Genomic DNA, 18,706 nt, shown 5'->3' on the forward strand with positions numbered 1-18,706 from the left:
ATTGTTGGAGTTCTTTATATATTCGAAATAGTAGACTCTTATCTGATATATAATTCGCAAATATTTTCTTTCATTCTATGGGTTGTCTTTTCATTTTCTTGATGGAATCCTTCGAAGTGTAGACATTTTCAATTTTGATGAATTCCAGTTCATCTGTTTTTTTTTTTTTTTTGTTAATGCTTTACGTGTCATATTTAAGAAATGGATGCTTACTCCAAAGTCATGAAGATTTATACTTGTCTTTTTCCCAAGAGTTTTATAGATTCAGCTTATATATAGTGCTATGATCCGTTTTGAGTTAATCCGGATGCTTAACTTCAAGGACCGAAGATTTATACTTGTCTTTTTCCTAAGAGTTTTGTAGATGTAGCTTTTATATATGGGGCTGTGATCCACTTTAAGTCTCCATGGAACTACTGATTTGCTTTCTGTCAGTAGAGAATTGTAATTTTTAGAATTTCTTATAAATTAAACTATACAGTTTGGTATCTGTTCATTTGACTTCTTTTACCTAGGAATCTGAAATTTGTCTATGCTATTTCATGTGTTCACATTTTGTTCCTTCTTTGCTATAATCTGATATTTCACAATTTTAAATTTACCTGTTGAAATACACTTGAATAATATGGTCTATGTGGTGATATATTTTAATTTTTCAAAATTTTTTTCTTTTCTAAATATCTAGGGATAGATCAGTTGCATTTTCTGGAAAATGTATATTTAATTTTTAGAAAATAGTGTATGAGTTTTCCAGGGGAAAATGAAATGAACCATTTACATCCCCACCAGCAATTGTATGGGAGTTCTAGTTGGTTCACATCCCTTCCAAGACTTGATCTTCTTAGACTCTTTTTAACATTAGCCACTTTGGTAGGTATTTAATGGTATTTCATTGTGCCTTTATTTACATTTTCTTATATTTAGTGATGTTGAGCATCTTTTCATGATTCATTGATTAGTCATCTTTCCTCTAAACTGTTTAAATCTTCAGCCTGTTTTTAATTTTTTTTTTATTAAAGTGTAAAAATTCTGGTACCAGTCTTCTGTCAGAAGATGGTTATTTATTATTATTTATTTTCTCTTGGTGTGTGGCTTGCCTTTTTCTTTTCTTAATACCTTTTAAAAAACAAACATTTGGGCACCTGGGTGGCTCAGTGGGTTGAGTGACTGCCTTCGGCTCAGGTCATGATCCCGGACTTCCGGGTTCGAGTCCCGCATCGGGCTCCCAGCTCCTTGGGGAGCCTGCTTCTCCCTGTGACCTTCTCCTCTCTGATGCTCTCTCTCACTCATTCTCTCTCAAATAAATAAATAAAATCTTAAAAAAAAAAAAAAACAAAAAAACCCAAACATTTGATTTTGATAACGTCCATTTTATCTGTTTTCTCTTCAGTTATACTTCTTTTTTGTGTGATCTGTTTGAGAAATCTTTGCCTAACCTAATGTCAAAGATTTTTCCTGTATTGTTCTTAAAGTTTAATGATTTTAGCTGTTCTATTTAGGTCTGTGATCTATGTCACTGGTGTATGATCCACAGGTTCTATGATTCACTGGGAGGATTCATAAGACTCAAGATATAGTCATAGCTATGATTTAGTATAGTCAAAGACACAGCAAAATCAGGCCCTGAAACAGTTGTGTGGGGAGAAGTCCAGAGGAAATTAGATGCAAGCTTCTAAGATCCTTTCCAACTGATTTTCCCAGTGACAATTCCTCCAGCATCAGTTGTGACAAAAAGTGTCAAGTGTTGTCCACTAGGAAGGCTCATTAGTGACTCAGTGCCCAAGTCTTTCACTGGGGGCTGTTCATGTAGTCGTTAACTGCCTGGCAAGTACCAAAATTCCTGACTCCCTAAAAGAAAGCAAATGTTAGAGCATAAACCATGCTTCTTAGTTAGGGAATGTGGGAATACCCCTGAGATTCAAGTTCCTAGATGCCATTAGGCCCAACTTTGTAAGCAGACTTTCTAAGGATAGCAGTCTCTGGCCTCCTCTATTAACTTTTCACTGTGCAAAGAGTTTTTAATTTAGAGTTTGCGTGTGATATGAAGTAAGATTTGAGATTTCGAGATACATTTTCTTCCCAGATATTTAGTTGTACTAGTATCGTTTTTTAAATTAACATCTAATGTATTATTTGCCCCTGGGGTATAGGTCTGTGAATCATCAGGCTTACACATTTCACAGCACTCACCATAGCATATACTCTTCCCAATATCCATAACCCAGCCACCCTATCCCTAACAAACCCCGCCTGCCGCAACCTCAGTTTGTTTCATGAGATTAAGAGTCTCTTAAGGTTTGTCTCCTTCCTGATCCCATCTTATTTCCTTATTTATTTATTTATTTATTTATTTATTAAAAGATTTTATTTATTTATTTGACAGAGAGAGATCACAAGTAGGCAGAGAGGAAGGCAGAGAGAGAGAGAGAGAGGAGGAAGCAGGCTCGCTGCTGAGCAGAGAGCCCGATGCGGGACTCGATCCCAGAACCCTGAGATCATGACCTGAGCCGAAGGCAGAGGCTTTAACCCACTGAGCCACCCAGGTGCCCCTTATTTCCTTTTTTTAAAAAGAAAACTATATCTTTTCTGCCTTGAATTATCTTTCCATGTCTTGTGAAAAATTTTTGATCTTATGGATGCAAGTATATTTCTGGACTCTGTTCTGTTCCATTGATCTGTTTGCCATACCACACTGCCCAGTTTACTATAGTCTTGAAGTCAGGTAGTATAAGCACTCCAGTTTTGTTCCGTTTTTTAACCTTATTTTGGCTAATTTGGGTCCTTTGTCTTTTTATGTAAGTGTTAAAATTAGCGTGTCAGTTTCTTCAAAAGCCTGTTAGAATTGATCTTGTTTGCATTGAATTTATAGGTCAGTTGGGAAGAATTGCCATCTTTACTGTATTGTCTTCCAATCCTTGAATGTGGTCTTCTATAATTACCTTTTGCAGTGTCTTGTAGTTTTTGGTATACAAGTTTTGCACTAAATTTAGCTTTTAGTAGTTTTAAATGCCTTTTTTTTTTTTAAAAGATTTTATTTGAGATAGAGAGAGCATGAGCACAAGCATCCCAGAACCCTGGGAGCATGACCTGAGCTGAAGGCAGACACCTAAAAGACTGAGCCACCCAGATGCCCCTTGAATACTATTTTAAACAACATAGCCTTTTAAATTTCATTTCCCAATTGGTTATTGCTAGCATACAGAATTGATTTTTGTATATTGATCTTGTGTCCTTGTTAAAGTCACTTTTTAGTTCTGATAGCTATTTTATAGATTTCTTTGACTTTGTTACATAAATGATCATATCATGTACAACTATAATTTTCTTTCCTTTTTTTAAAAGATTTTATTTATTTATTTGACAGAGAGAGACTCAGTGAGAGAGGGAACACAAGCACGGGGAATGGGAGAGGGAGAAGCAGGCTTCCTGCCGAGCAGGGAGCAGGGTGCGGGGCTCAATCCCTGAACCCTGGGATCATGAACTGAGCTGATGGCAGACACTTAACAACTGAGCCACCCAGGCGCCCCTAATTTTAGTTTCTATTCTTTTTTTCTTGTCATATTATACTGAGTACAGTTTACGTTACAGTATTGATGGAGGTGATGAGTATGGTTATCCTTGCCTTACTTCTTATTTGGAAAGCACTAAGCCTTTTCCCATTGATTATGATATCAGCTATAGGTTTCTTTCTTTCTTTCTTTTTTTAACAAGCTATCTGTAATCATGTTGAAGAGTTCTTTCTATCCCTAGTTTGCTGGAAGTTTTTATAGTGAATGAGTTTTGAATTTTTTTCAAGTGCTTTTTCTGTAACTGTTGAAATTATCATATTTTTTTCTATTTTTTGGATAAAGTCAATGACTGGGATTAATTTTCACTTATTAAACCTTTTTATTCATGGTATATTAATCTTTTGTCTATATTGTTAGACTTGATTTGCTAACTAACTTTTTGTTAAGGAATTTCACAACTATTGTGTGAATTGAAGGATTATTGTGTTATTGAAGGATTTTTTTTTCTTTTTACTTTCAGTGGCTTTTGTTTTGATATTAGGATAATCAGGTTAATATTAGCTTTATAAAATGAGTTGGGATATGTTTCCCTTTGTTGTCTTAAAGAATATGTGTGGAGTTATTTCATCTTATATGGTATTATTTTATCCTTACTGTGAAGTTATCTGAGCTTTGAGTTTGTTTCATGGGAAGGTTTTAAATGATGAATTTAAATTGTTTATTGGGCATACACTTCTTTGGGAAATAGTTAACTCACCAGCATGGGTTGCTCAAAGCTTGTATAGTCATGAGAAAGGTCTGTTTTTAAGACAGTCCCTTGTCTGTCTTGGGCAGACTGAGCTATTGGACTGTTCTGTGTGATAAAAGTATTTGATGTATCTGTTGTCTTGAGCCATGGTGTACCAGTTTGTCCAGATAGTGTATACTAAAATTGTAATTTATGGTAAACACCTGCTTTTTCTTTCCCTGTTCTGGAGCTTCAGTTACTGATCTCATATGTAGTGATGACAGTGTGTGTAGTTGTACAGTTACCTATGTGACTGAACCTTAATAAATGCTCTGGGCTGTCTTTCTCAGTCAAGTTTCCCCAGTTGGAAGTACTTCATATATGTCATCACACTGTTGTTCAAGGAATTAAGCAGATCTTATGGTGATTCCACTGGTGGTAGGTCTCTTGAAAGCTTGTGCCTGGTTTCCTTTGACTTCACCCATGTAACTTCTCCTTTTACTAATTTAACTGTGTATCCTTCTGCTGTAATGAACCGTAATCCTAAGTATAACAAGTTTTTGAGTCCTGTAAATCCTTCTGGCCAATCATCCATCCTGAAGATGCTCTTAGTGGATGCCCAGCAGGGGGGTATTAAGATTTTCTGTTTCTTCTGGGATCTGGGTTCCTAATTTGTCTTTCAAGAAATTTATTCACTTCATCCGGGTAGTCAGTTTATTAACCTAAAGTTGTTTATAATATTCCCTTAGTATTTTTTTTTAAGATTTTATTTATTTATTTGACAGAGAAAGAGATCACAAGTAGACAGAAGCAGGCAGAGAGAGTGGGGGAAGCAGGCTCCCCACTGAGCAGAGAGCCCGATGTGGGGCTCCATCCCAGGACCCTGGGATCATGACCTGAGCTGAAGGCAGAGGCTTAACCCACTGAGCCATCCAGGTGGCTCTCCCTTAGTACTTTTTAGTGTCTGCCTTCTGCAGTGATATTTTCTCTTTCATTCCTGATATTGGTAGTTGTTGTCTTTGCTCTATTTCTTTTGAACAATTTAGAGCCTTATCAGTTTTATTGACCTTTTGAAAAATAGCTTTTGGTTTTATGAGTTTACTTTTTTCTGTCTTCTATGTCATGGATTTTTTTTATTATTATTGAGTTTGTATTCATCTTTGATATTTCAGGCTTATACATAATTTTGGGTTTGTTCTTTTTTGATATCTTGAGTTGGGGACTCAGATAAAATCTTTTTGTTATTATAAACCTTTAACACTATGTATTTTCTTCTAAACATTACTTCAGTTGCATTTTCCAAATTTAATTTTATATATTTTCATTGTTGTTTAGTTAATATTTTTTACTTACTTAATGATTTCTATTTTGACTCATGGATTATTTAAAAGTATGTTGTTTAATTTCCTCATATTGGGGGTGAGAGGGTTATCTTAATGATCTTAATGTTGATTGCTTTGTAACATAATTCCATTTTAGTCTTAAAACATACCTAGTATTATTTCATTCTTAAATTCTATGAAAACTTGGGGCACCTGGGTGGCTCAGTAGGTTAAACCTCTGCCTTTGGTTCCGGTCATGATCTCAGGGTCCTGGAATTGAGCCCCACATCGGGCTATCTGCTCAGCAGGGAGCCTGCTTCTCCCCCTCTCTCTGCCTGCCTCTGACTACTTCTGATCTCTGTCTCTGTCAAATAAATAAAATCTAAAAAAAACACAACTCTATGAAAACTTGTTTATAGATCTCAAAGTTTATTATAGTGTGTATACCATGTACAATTAAAGAGAATGTGTATTCTGCTATTGTTGTATATATATTCTATAAGCGTTATTTAAATAAATGTGGTTGATAGTGTTGTTTATTTATATTTTTAAAATAGTTTTTACTGACTTCTCTACTTGTTCCACTGATTGCTAGGAGAGGAATTTTGAACCTCCCAATCATGATTCTGAAATTGTTTACTTCTCCCTTTAATTTAGCCATTTCCTAGCATATATTTTAAAGTACTCCCGTCAGGCAGCATTCCTTCTCCTGAAGAATTGACCTTGTTATCCTAAAATAAGTCCTTCTTTATCTCTGGTAATATTTTTTGTCTTAAAGTCTATTTGATCTGTTATAACTATGCCACTCCAGCCTGTTCATCTCTTTGTATAGTGTATATATTTTTTTCATCTATTTGCTCTCAGCCTCTCTGTGTCTTTGTATCTAATGTGCGTCTCTTATTGACAACATGTAGCTCCATCTTTTCTTTATCCAATATGTTTAACTGTGCCTTTGAATTGGATTGTTTATTCTTTTAACACTTAATGTCATTATTGATGTGTGCAGATTTGAGTGTACTGTTACACTGTTTCTTTTCTATGCTCCTTTTGTTTTTCTTTTCCTTTCCTTCTCTTGTTTTGGAGGAAATCCTGTTTTAAATGTTCTTGTTTTTATTTTTTATTTATTTATTTTTAAAGATTTTATTTATTTATTTGACAGAGAGAGACACATACATCAAGAGAGGGAACACAATCATGGGAAGTGGGAGAGGAAGAAGCAGGCTTCCCACTGAGCAGGGAGCCCAGTGTGGGGGCTTGATCCGAGGACTCTGGGATCATGACCTGAGCCGAAGGCAGATACTTAATGACTGAGCCACCCAGGCGCCCCACTTGTTTTTATTTTTAGTATGTTTATCTCTGCATTATTTTACCATTGACTGTATGCATTCTTAACTTTTTGTAGTTTCATTTAATACTGCATCTGTTCACTTAACATATAGAAATCTTGCAACTATATACCTCTATGTTCCTCTTATCTATTAGGTTTTAGTTATTATGTGTGTCAATTTAAAAACATCATAAGACAATGCAATTTTTGCTTTATATACTCGTAATTTTAAAGTTTTTTTTTTTTTAAATTTATTTGACAGACAGAGATCACAAGTAGGCAGAGAGGCAGGCAGAGAGAGAGGAGGAAGCAGGTTCCCTGCTGAGCAGAGAGCCCGATGTGGGGCTGGATCCCAGGACCTGGGATCATGACCTGAGCTGAAGGCAGAGGCTTTAAACCCCTATACTCATGACTTTTAAAGAAATTCAGAGAAAAAAACCAAAAAAGTGGTTATCACTTACTCAGATATATATCATTCCCGTTGTTCTTTGTATTGTTAAGATCCAAATTTCTTTCTTTCTTTTTTTTTTTTTTAAGATCCAAATTTCTAACTATCATTATCTTCCTGCCTTAAGAAGTACCACTAGTTTTTGCTGTGGTATAGATCTGCTGGTAATGAAATCTCTTGATTGAAAGTATTTTCATTTTATCTGTTTCTAAAAGATTGTTTCATTGGCCATAGAATTATGGGTTTTATAATTGTTGTTGTTGTTGTTGTTTTTCTTTTAGCATTCTAAAGATGTTTTAAAGATCCTCTATAATTCTTTATATAATGTCACTATTAACTGAAAAATTGATACCACTTAGATAATTTGTCATTTGTCTCTCGATGCTTTCATGTTTTACTCTTTATCTTTGACTTTCAGTTGTCTTGCTTTGAGCTTCTTTGTGTTCATTTAGCTTGGTGTCTGTTGAGTATCTTAGATCTGTGAATTTCTGCTTTTGACCAAACTTGTGGAGATTTTGGCTGTCATTTGTCTTTTCTTTTGCTTTCTTATCTTTTGTTTTATTCTCTTTCTTTTCTTTGTTTTAGTCGTGGGCGTACAGTATAATAATTCGACACTTCCACACATTGCCCTGTGCTCATCACAAGTGTAATCATTCATCCCCATCACCTATTTAACTCATCCCTCTACCCACCTGCCTTGTGGTAACAATCATTTTATTCTCTGTAGTTAAGAGCGCATTTTTTGTTTTGTGTCTCTCTCTTTCCCTTTGTTTGTTTTGTTTCTTAAATTCCACATGAGTGAAATCATAGGATATTTGTCTTTCTCTGACTGACTTATTTCACTTAGTATCCTATTCTCTGGCTCCGTCCATGTTACTGCAAATGGCAAGATTTCATTCTTTTTTATGGCTGAGTAATATTCCACATATCTGTTTGTACAGGCGCATGCGCACGTGCACACACACATACACACACAGCCTCTTCTTTACCCATTTGTCACTCGATGGACACTTGGGCTGCTTCTATATCTTGCCTATTGTAATTAATGCTACTATAAACATCAGTGTGGCCATTATATCTTTATATAATCTTTTGCTACATTCTCTTCTTCTGGTATTGAAATTATATGTGTATTGTATTTTTTATATTCTCTAACAGTATATGAAACTTTGTTGGTTTTCTTATATCTTTTTTGTTTTCTTCACATTGGATTTTTATTCATTTGTTTTCCAGTTCACTCTCATTCTTCTCCCGTCTTCATTTGATTGTACATTCGGTGAACATTTTTTCATTTTAGAATTTCCATTTCTTTCTTATTTTTTCTATTTTTTTCTGAGATTTGCTTTATTCTTCATTAATTGAGAACACAGCATTTTCTTTTACCTAATTAAGAGTAAGTATAATAGCAGCTCTAAAGTCATTGTCTGCTGATTCTAATGTCCTGTTTGTCTTAAGCTTGCATTTGGTTGATTTTCTTGTGTTTTCTTGTGTCTATGTATATGTACACAGTATTCCGGTATTCCATTTCCTTAGTTATTCTTATGTTGGGTAATTTTGAGTTCTGTTCTTGTCATTACATTAAGTTCTGGAGATTCTGTATTATTTTCTTTTTCCTCCACAGGTGATATTTTGAGGTGGTTATCCTGACTGGGTTCAGATTGGAAATTCTATTTCTTAAGTAGCAGCTTCAGTCTCATTTTGTATTTTTTGTCTTTTGCTGAGCTGCTTTGAGTCTATTCTCTGCTTGTGTGGTTCAGGATTTAGTCAGAGATGTGGCTGGAGGAGATTAAGAATTGTTTGAGGAGCCCATCTCCACCTCTCTCCCTGCCGGGATTTCCCTACTTTCTTCAGTGGCCATAATTTTCCTAAGTTCTTTTTTTTGGGGGGGGGGGCTCCTTTTGCTAGAGAAACTGGTTTGTCCATCAGTACCTCTACTTGGACTTCATCCACTATTCACTTGGCCTTGCCAGAAAGCCATGGGAGTGGGAAATTTACTTTACATGGCTCTCTTTTTTGTCATCTTTGAACATATACTCCTAACCAGTATATAGTTATATACTGTCTACTGCTGTTTCACCACCAGGGCTCACAGTGTTTTGGTAACATGTCTAGTTTTTTTTAGTTTTCTGTGGGAAATTGTTCTGGTACAATTTTATTCCAAAATTACCAGAAGTTCATAATCTCTTAAAGAGATTTAAAAATGAGCTGCCTGCTCCCCAAAGTCTTTCATGCGTTCTCACATGTTTACCATTTGTGGCCCTCTTCATTCCTTTGTATAGGTCCAAATATTATATTTGATATTATTTTCCTTAGGATAGAGGACATTTCTTGTTTTGCTGGTAATGAATTCTTACAGCTTTTGTTTTTAAAAAGTCTTTATTTTGCCTATAATTTGAAAATATTTAGTAAAATATAGTTGTACATTTATAGCCTTTTTTTGTTTAAGATTTAAAAAATATTTCATTGTTTTCTGTCCTGCAAGTTTTCTGTCATTCCTGTCATTGTTAATCTCTGTTTCATTGTGTGTAATATGTCTTTTTTTTCTCTTGTTGGTTTTAAGACTTTTCTCTCCAGCACTGGATCTAAACTTGATTGTGATATACCTTGACTTTTTTTTTTTTTTTCCATGTTTATCCTCCCAAGTCTGTGGAGCATCTTCTATTTTGTGGATTTAAGGTTTTCTTAAAATTTGGAAAAATTTCACCCATTAAATTTTCAAAAATATATTTTCTCTCTTGTCTCTCCCTCTGGCACTTCTAGTACACATATAGACTAATTGATGTTGTCCTGCAGGTGCCTGTTACTGTGTTTTTTTTTTTTTTTTCCCCAAGTCTTTTCTCTCTCTGCTTCATTTTGATAGTTTCTCTTGCTGTATATTCAAGTTAACTGACTTTTCCTTTTGCTGTGTCTAACTCGTTAATCTCTTCCACTGTATTTATTGTATCAACTTTTATATTTTTCATCTCTAGATGTTTCATTGGGTCACTTTCACATCTTGGAATTCTCTCCACAACATAGTCATATTTTTGTCTACCTTCTTGGGCATATGGAGCGTATTTACAAGTCATTGTAAAGTCCTGCTGCTTTTTTTTTTTTTTTTTTTTTTTAACGTAAACTGTTCCCAAAGTGGGGCTCAAACTCATGACTCTAAAATCAAGAGTCACATGTTCTCCTGAACAGGTGTCCCTTTGCTGTTTCTATCATTTCTGTCATTTTGAGTCTTTTTCTATAGATTGATTTTTCTCATGGTTATGATTCGTATTTTCCTAATTTTTAAATATCCTTAGTAAATTTTAATTAGATGCTTAAAAATATAAAGTTTGTGTTATCATTTGTTGGATCTTGTTGTATTCCTTTAAATTGTGTTGATTTTCTTGTGGTATACAGTTAAATTATATGGAATCATTTGATTTTGCAAAGCATGCATTTAAGCTTAATTAGGGAATACAGAAATATTTTTAGTGTAGATTAATTTAATCCCACTCCTAAAGTGATGTTCTTCTTAGGATTCTACTCAAAAACCTATGTATTTATTTATCAGACATTTTGTGTCTGCCTGATAGGAACATGAATTATTCCTAACTCTTTGTGATCTTTGAGGTCTGTTCTCCCTTTTTCTGGTGTTTGTTTTTGGTGTTCTGTGTTCTTTTGTTGTTATTTTTTTGTTTGTTTTTTGGTTTTTGGTGTTTGTTTGTTTGTTTTTTGGTTTTTGTTTTTGTTTTTAATCTGGACTCAGGTAGTTTCATCTCTCTTGTGCATGACAGTGCTTAGTCTAAGATTCCGTGGTTGTCCTCTGCAGTGTGTGTGCTGTCTCCTTCTCACTATCTCTGTGAAGTTTCCTTCTGTTTGTTTTTCTGCCCTGCAAATTCTAGCAGTCTTGGTCTCCAAACTTTGATCTCTCTTTACTGAGCACAGTGAGTCTTCAGGATTCTATTGAGTTGCCCCTGGTGTGCTGGTGGATATATAGCCCTCTCCAGTAGCACTTACTTTGACTTTTCCCTCTGAGGACTCACAGTACTGGGCTGCTTGTTGTCCAACATATGAAAACTGTTTTTCAGTCTTCTATTTGGTTAAGGTAGGAGGGTAAACCAGGTCTCTCGGTTATTATTAAATTATAGCTTCATATGAAAATCTGTTGATCAAATGACATACTAGTCTCAGTTTCCCCTACTTTGTATGTGGAATTGTCAATTTATAACCTGTGACATACTTGAAAATTCACATCATTTTTTTTTTTTTTAAGATTTTATTTGTTTATTTGACAGACAGAGATCACAAGTAGACAGAGAGGCAGGCAGAGAGATAGAGAGGGAAGCAGGCTCCCCGCCGAGCAGAGAGCCCGATGTGGGACTCGATTCCAGGACCCTGGGATCATGACCTGAGCCGAAGGCAGCAGCTCAACCCACTGAGCCACCCAGGCGCCCCAATTCACATCATTTTTTTCTAGCCTCTGCATCAGACTTCTGTAGCAGTGTCTTATAGTGCTTTATGGCCAGAATATACTGAAAGAGCCATATATCTTTAGCAATTTTATAGTTCATGCTTAAGTATTTTTAGTTTTAGAAATAAAGCTTTTTTTTTTTTTAATGAAGAGATTGGGTAGATACAGAAAAAAATAAGAGTGAATAAAATAATCTTGAGAGTGATGGTAGAATTTTTTAAGTAGAACAGTAAGATTAGTGAGGTCATACTTCAGTTGTTATATAATACAAATATAAGATTGATGTGAAGTAGACTCTTAGCTATTATTTTAATACTATGACAGTGTATTGTGTGTTACTATGTCTCTAATATAAGGTAAATTGGTTTAAATAGTTTTTCCTAATATAAGGTAAGTTAGGTTAAATAATCTTTGATTTATGTATTCAAAATCTGGAAGGGGGGTGCCTGGGTGGCAGTGGGTTAAGCTTAGGTCATGGTCTCAGGATCCTGGGATCAAGCCCCGTGGTGGGCTCTCTGCTCAGCAGGGAGCCTGCTTCCCCCTCGCTCTCTTCCTGCCTCTATGCCTACTTGTGATCTCTCACTCTCTGTCACAAAAATAAATAAAAGCTTAAAAAAAATATATGGAAGAGTAAAAGTAGGAGTATATTTTATACAATTTCTGAAGCCCACATTTCCATATATGAAAAGAAACATTTTCCCATCGCCATTTTAACTTTATTAGAATAATTTATATTATAAGATTTTGAAGATAAGTACTTTAAACCCATTTTTAGATACTTTTTAAAGTATACTTAATTTTTTTATGACATAATGCATACATTGTATATTTTGGATAAGTGAATTTTGCTACCAAATGATTTGTTATCATAAACTCGGTTTGACTAACTTGGGAAAATTAAAATCAAAACACTTAATTCATTTAATATTGGACTTAAATAGGGTCTCTATTCCTAGGAACAATGATTGCTAACATTTAAAAGATGTGAGTGCTTACATATACCCTCATTTTATCCTCACAGATAACGTTGTGAGGTTGATTCTGTCATTTCCCAAATTTTATATATAAGGGTGAGATAGCAGACAGGTTAAATTATCTGACCAAGGTCACACAGCTACTGTGTTTCAGAGTCAGAATCCAAAGCCCGGTGGCTTGACTTGAGAATCCATCTTGACCGTTACCCTTTTAGAGCTGTCCTTCCTAATCGGTGCTTCTTTCCTCCTCTTCTGCCTTAACGACTTTGGCCCCAAATCAATATCTGGTATTAGCTATTCTTTGGGAGTTATCTGGCATTGGTATAATTTTTTTTATGTTTTAGAGATTGGTAGAAATGAGCAAGTCCTTAGTAATTGGCAGTAAATTAGCTAGTTTCCCTTGGATTTATAGTCTTATAAACAGAAAATTCTGTGTTATTTATTGTTCATCCAAAGCTGTTTGTACTGTTCAGGAGTTATAATAGTAGAACTTCCCTGTTTGTTCATCTTTTCCCTTTACACTCAGATTCTCTTATACTGCCTAATGTTCTGCAATAAAAATGTCACTATAAACATAATTAGTGGTCTATTTGTCGGATTTCTTTTGTTCTCAAAATACCTTGTTTTTTGAAATTATACTTAATCCTCTAATGTTGTGAGAAGACTGACTTAAGCTTCTTAAAATTTATGTTTAGAGAATTGATTGATGTTTCATTGCTATCAACTGCAAAATTTCATTTTTATTAGTACATGCTGCCTTAGACACACAGTTAAGCTGTACGTCATCTTCCATTTGATGTCAAATGATACCAAAAGTTACCTAGTAAGCAATCAGTGGTTATAGTACAAAAATAATCAAAGGTTTAGTCAATAACTCATGAAGTTTGATGTACTAGTATTGATAAACTAATTAAACAGATCTGCCTGTGTTCTTCCAGCCTACTGGGGCTCTGCTATGATTAGCTTTACAGCCAGGAGTGTTGTAACATTGAATGAAGGTAACTGATCAGAGAATGGTGTAGTCACGGAGCTTTAAGTACTCCCATTTCTGGTCACAGAATGGTTTCAGGGAAACTAGGCTTTCTCTGCACACCTGCAGCCAGTCAGTGCATAGGCCTCTTGTGGTCAATATTGATTGATTCTTATAACAGAACTAGAACAAATTTGGTGTTTTGCAACCTTCTGTGATTTAATATTGTTATGCTTTTTGCTATAACAGTCACAAAAATCCTTCTCCAATAGTGAGTAATTACAGCAATGCCTGCTAGCTCAGCTGTAGATCTAAATGTTTCAGTGTTGCCAATATAAACCCCTGGATATATTCTGGAGTTCATAATTCAGCCTTAAAAGTTGGCTGTACAGTTACTTGATAAATAAAGGTGTTGCTGAGAAATAAATCACAGGAGGATGAGGGGATGGGTGGATTCTAATCCATTTTCTTTCGAAACTACAGAGAATTGTAGACTGGATCTGAATATAATTAGTAAGGCAAAAGAATATTTTAAATGATTAATTTTTTTTTCTTAAACCCACAAGTTCAAGACTTTGGAGGCAATCGTTGTAATACCTGTCATCTCTTAATAATATGTTCGTGTTTTTCTAGGCCTTTATTTGGTGAATTATAGCTATTGTGATGTTAGATTCCTGATGTAGCAATTATGGGAAATATCCTGATAAATTTTTTCAGTTTACCACTGGGCAGTGATGTTTCATTCAGCTAATTATTGAACTCTTCCTATATGCCAGACATGTGATACAGATCCTGAGAATATACAGATGAATAAGGAATGGTTCTGGTATTTAAGTAACCTCTTGTTCATTCTAAGGTGGAGTTGAGAAATATCTTACTTAAAAATGCATCTGTGTGTTGATTTGATTTATTGAAAATTCTATAAATCGGTCAGCCAGCAGTGTTAATTGCTTTTTGGCACTGTTGTAATCTTAAGAACTCAAAAATCTGGTAGTGGAAAAAGCTACCTCTGCCTCAGACAATTAGATAACTGCTTCTTAAACTGTAATTAAAAACTTTATATTTCCATTTAACTATAATATAAAACATTGGGTATATTTTGGATCACATGGTTGCCATCTTATATAATAGCATTATATAATTTTGGAACCTACTTGTATTCTTGTGTAAGACTGCTTGCTTCTAAGTGAACATTGAAACGGTTTGTGGACTTTCAGAGGCCCAAGTGGGTTGATATCCTCTGTGGATATATGTGATCACTTGGCTGAGACTGCTGTTGATTGATTGGTGCTCAGAGGTGGTGGTGGTGGTGGTTTTGAGTGAATTTGTTCCTGATAGGCTGATGTTCCAATGTGAAGAACTGTCATAGGTTGGTTGACTTGCTAAAGTTTGTTCATTTAGCTTGAGCTTTTGTTGACCTGTTGGAGAGGTTTAAAACAGTTTTAGTGCCTGTATTTTATCACTACTACAGAAAAAGCTGTCTTTGTGGAAATGTAGGAACTTAAAAATATTTTAAGTTTGAGATTTTTTTTTAATTTTTTTTTTTTTAAAGATTTTATTTATTTATTTGACAGAGAGAAATTACAAGTACACTGAGAGACAGGCAGAGAGAGAGAGAGAGAAGGAAGCAGGCTCCCTGCTGAGCAGAGAGCCCGATGCGGGACTCGATCCCAGGACCCTGAGATCATGACCTGAGCCGAAGGCAGCGGCTTAACCCACTGAGCCACCCAGGCGCCCCGAGATTTTTTTTTAATAATGAAAAGTTTCAAATACTTTTATAATCCACGAAAGGACTATTATTTTATAGTAGAGAAAATTAAGAAAGATGAGATTTACCCTGAAGTAAAAATATCTTTGTTTTATCTGAACACACTATTAATATTCATTGTAAAAAAATTAAATAATAAAGGCATAAAGAGTGAATACCTCAGATATACTCACTGCTAACAATTTACTACATAGATTTCTTAACTTAGGCTTAAGTTTGAATCCTAGTTCTTCATTTAATAGATGTGCCATCTTGGTCAAGTTACTAAACCTCACTATGCTTCAGTTCCTTCCTGGGTAAAATAGGAGTAATAGTACCTGTTTATTGAATTGTCAAGTTAAAATCAGTTAATTTAAGTAAAACATTGATAATAACACCTGGGATGTAGTTATTGCTATATATAAGGTATTTGCTATTATTGCCATATTATGTCCATTCTAAGATGTTGGTTTTGTATTTTAAAGTTTCTGCAAGTGAGACTTAATGTTAAGAATTGATGGTGACTTATAATTGGCAGGGTTTATTGTTTATAAAATAATGGGACATCTTAAAATTGATGGTATACCTTAGATTAATAAAAGAAAGTGTGCATTTTTATTAGTATAGAAGTGATATCATATAATGCATATGATTTTGCACCTTAAAACATTTTACAAGGACTTTTTAAAAAAAGATTTTATTTATTTGACAGAGCGATCACAAGTAGGCGGGGGGGGGGAGCATGCTCCCCACTGTGCAGAGAGCCCGATGTGGGGCTCAATCCCAGGACCCCAAGATCATGACCTGAGCCAAAGGCAGAGGTTAACCCATTGAGGCACCCAGGTACCCCTGCAAGGACATATTTTTAATGTCAAGTGCAGATTTACTTAAATCTATTTGGTGACTGCATAGTATAATGTTATATGGGTATCCTGTGATTTATTGTGCTGTTCATCTTTAATGGGCATTTTATTGTTTCACTTTTGCTTTGTGGAAGATATGATTAGCAGATCTTGGGGAAGGTAGGGTGATAAGCTGAGTGGAGATTGAGACAAAAAAAGTGCAAGTTATATCTGGTTACTGTTCCTCTTTGACTGGAAAGGAATTTGGGGCAGACTATGGACAGCATTGGGTACTGAGTTTTAATTTTTTAAGGGTTTTATTTTTGTTTTTAAGACTTACTTGATCCACTCACCATGGAAGGGTATTTGTAATAAATAAAATAAATTTTTTTTTGGTTACTTTTACCTATAACCCTATCCTTACACTGGAGAAGAATGGATTAGTATCAACTTAACACGATATGTCTAGCATTTAAAAAAAATAATGATGAAGATGTAGAAAGGATGCTCATTAAGTTTTCACTTTTACCTCTAAAATTGTAAAGAATATCCAAATAGGTTGAAATACAAGGTGGGGTCTAAAATTATCTTAAGAGCGTGCTGTGATGGATTGAATCTAGATTGTCAACAATTTCTATAGATAAATGTACGATCTTGCCCTTTTTTTAAAAGAAGAAAACCTGACTAGGACATTTACTCAAATATGGCTTTGTTTAGTTAGTGTACATTTAGAGAAGGTATATTGTATGCTTAAGAATAAGTTCTATCGGTGGAAGCCCCTCACATGGAACATGGCCTTAACTTGTTCTACTTAAACTTCATTTGTAGTTTGAGGTACTACACTGAAAGTAATATGGACAAATTGGGGTGAGTTCAGAAGGAAGCAAACAGGATAGTAAAGGAACTCCAAAATATGCTATGTTGGGGTGCCTTGCTGGCTTACTTGGTAGAACGTGTGACTCTTGATGGGGTTGTAGGTTCAAGCCCCACATTGGGTCTAGAGTTTACTTAAAAACAAAACAAGTACATTGCATCATAGGAAATTGGAGGATGAGGGAAGGAAGGCCATGGCAATTATCTTTAAAAAATTTCAGATTGGTTAGTAGGACATAAAATGTGGCCTGGTGTAGCATTCTTTTTCCTTTTCAGCATCAACTCCACCTATTTCCAGCTGCTTCCCCTCATTTCCTGTGCTCTGTGAACATTCTATAAACTTTTAGATCTGTACTCTGTTGATATATTAAGAAATTAATCAGACACTGGTATCTTAAGATACTTGAGAAGGAAGATACAGGCTGTGAGCAGTGTCAGAAAGAAGCAGTTGATGAATTTCAACTCAAATTCTTATTTTTATTTTTCTTCATCATAATTCTGTTATATAGACTTAGTGATTAAATTGCCATTTAAAACAGTTTTTGGAAGACACTTCCAGTCTTTTGGAATTTTTATTACGTAAAATTGATATTATTGGTCTACCTTATTTTTACTAAGCTGAAAATATCATGTAATATGTATCGGAATGTGATTGTTACCATATGGTCTGGGTTGGGGCTCCAGCACCTTTTGATTGATGAGAAAACACAAGTTCAAATACTATGTATTTAGTGGACAGAACCCAAGGTCTTTCTAGTATTTGTATCCTTCATTTTGAAAATGTTTTTACAGTTCAGTTAGTATTTTATTTTTAAAGATTTATTTATTTATTTATTTATTTGACAGACAGAGATCACAAATAGGCAGAGAGGCAGGCAGACAGAGAGGAGGAAGCAGGCTCCCCGCTGAGCAGAGAGCCCGATGCAGGGCTCGGTCCCAGGACCCTGGGATCATGACCTGAGCCGAAGGCAGAGGCTTTAACCCGCTGAGCCACCCAGCCGCCCCTCAGTTAATAGTTTAATATTCTTGTTTGAGTTTTGCTCAGGGATTTCTTATTCCCTTCAAGAGAAAGTGTTATCAGACAGAACTGGCTCTGAACTCAGGTTCACCTGTTTGGTGCTTGAAAATCAAGAGAGAGAGGTGATGGTGGGAAATGAAAGGTTGCTTTATTCAGGAAGCTGGCAGCCTGGAAAGATGGTGGACTGATGTCCCAAAGACCACCTTCCATGTCCAGGCAAAGCCAGAAAGTTCTAAAGGGGAAGGTATGGGACGTTGGGGGTTGGTGCTGGGCCAACTACAGGAGAAGGTGGTGCCCAGGCAAATAGTCATATGTTGGCATGACCCTGGACAGACTTGCTGGCATCAGCAGCAGCTGTGTTCCAGTGTGGTCAGGACTTCCCTTCTGGGGAAGTCTGGTCCTTTATTCCTTAAGGCCGGTGGTCTGCAGTTCTCAAGGAAAGTAGGTTAGTTCATCTGTAGACCAAGGGACTTAGGTCAGCAAACGAGGAGTGCATAAGCTTGAAGCA

At 35.4% G+C, this 18,706-nt stretch overlaps 1 protein-coding gene across 6 annotated transcripts in view; it reads left to right on the forward strand.

Moving 5' to 3' along the window:
* The window catches only part of AP3B1 (adaptor related protein complex 3 subunit beta 1), a 348,922-nt gene that overhangs the window by 117,022 nt on the left and 213,194 nt on the right, over positions 1 to 18,706 (forward strand). The gene's annotated exons all lie outside the window — the stretch shown is intronic.

Source organism: Mustela erminea, chromosome 3 (genome assembly GCF_009829155.1).
Source record: "Mustela erminea isolate mMusErm1 chromosome 3, mMusErm1.Pri, whole genome shotgun sequence".
In the NCBI taxonomy this organism is placed as follows: Eukaryota; Metazoa; Chordata; class Mammalia; order Carnivora; family Mustelidae; genus Mustela; species Mustela erminea.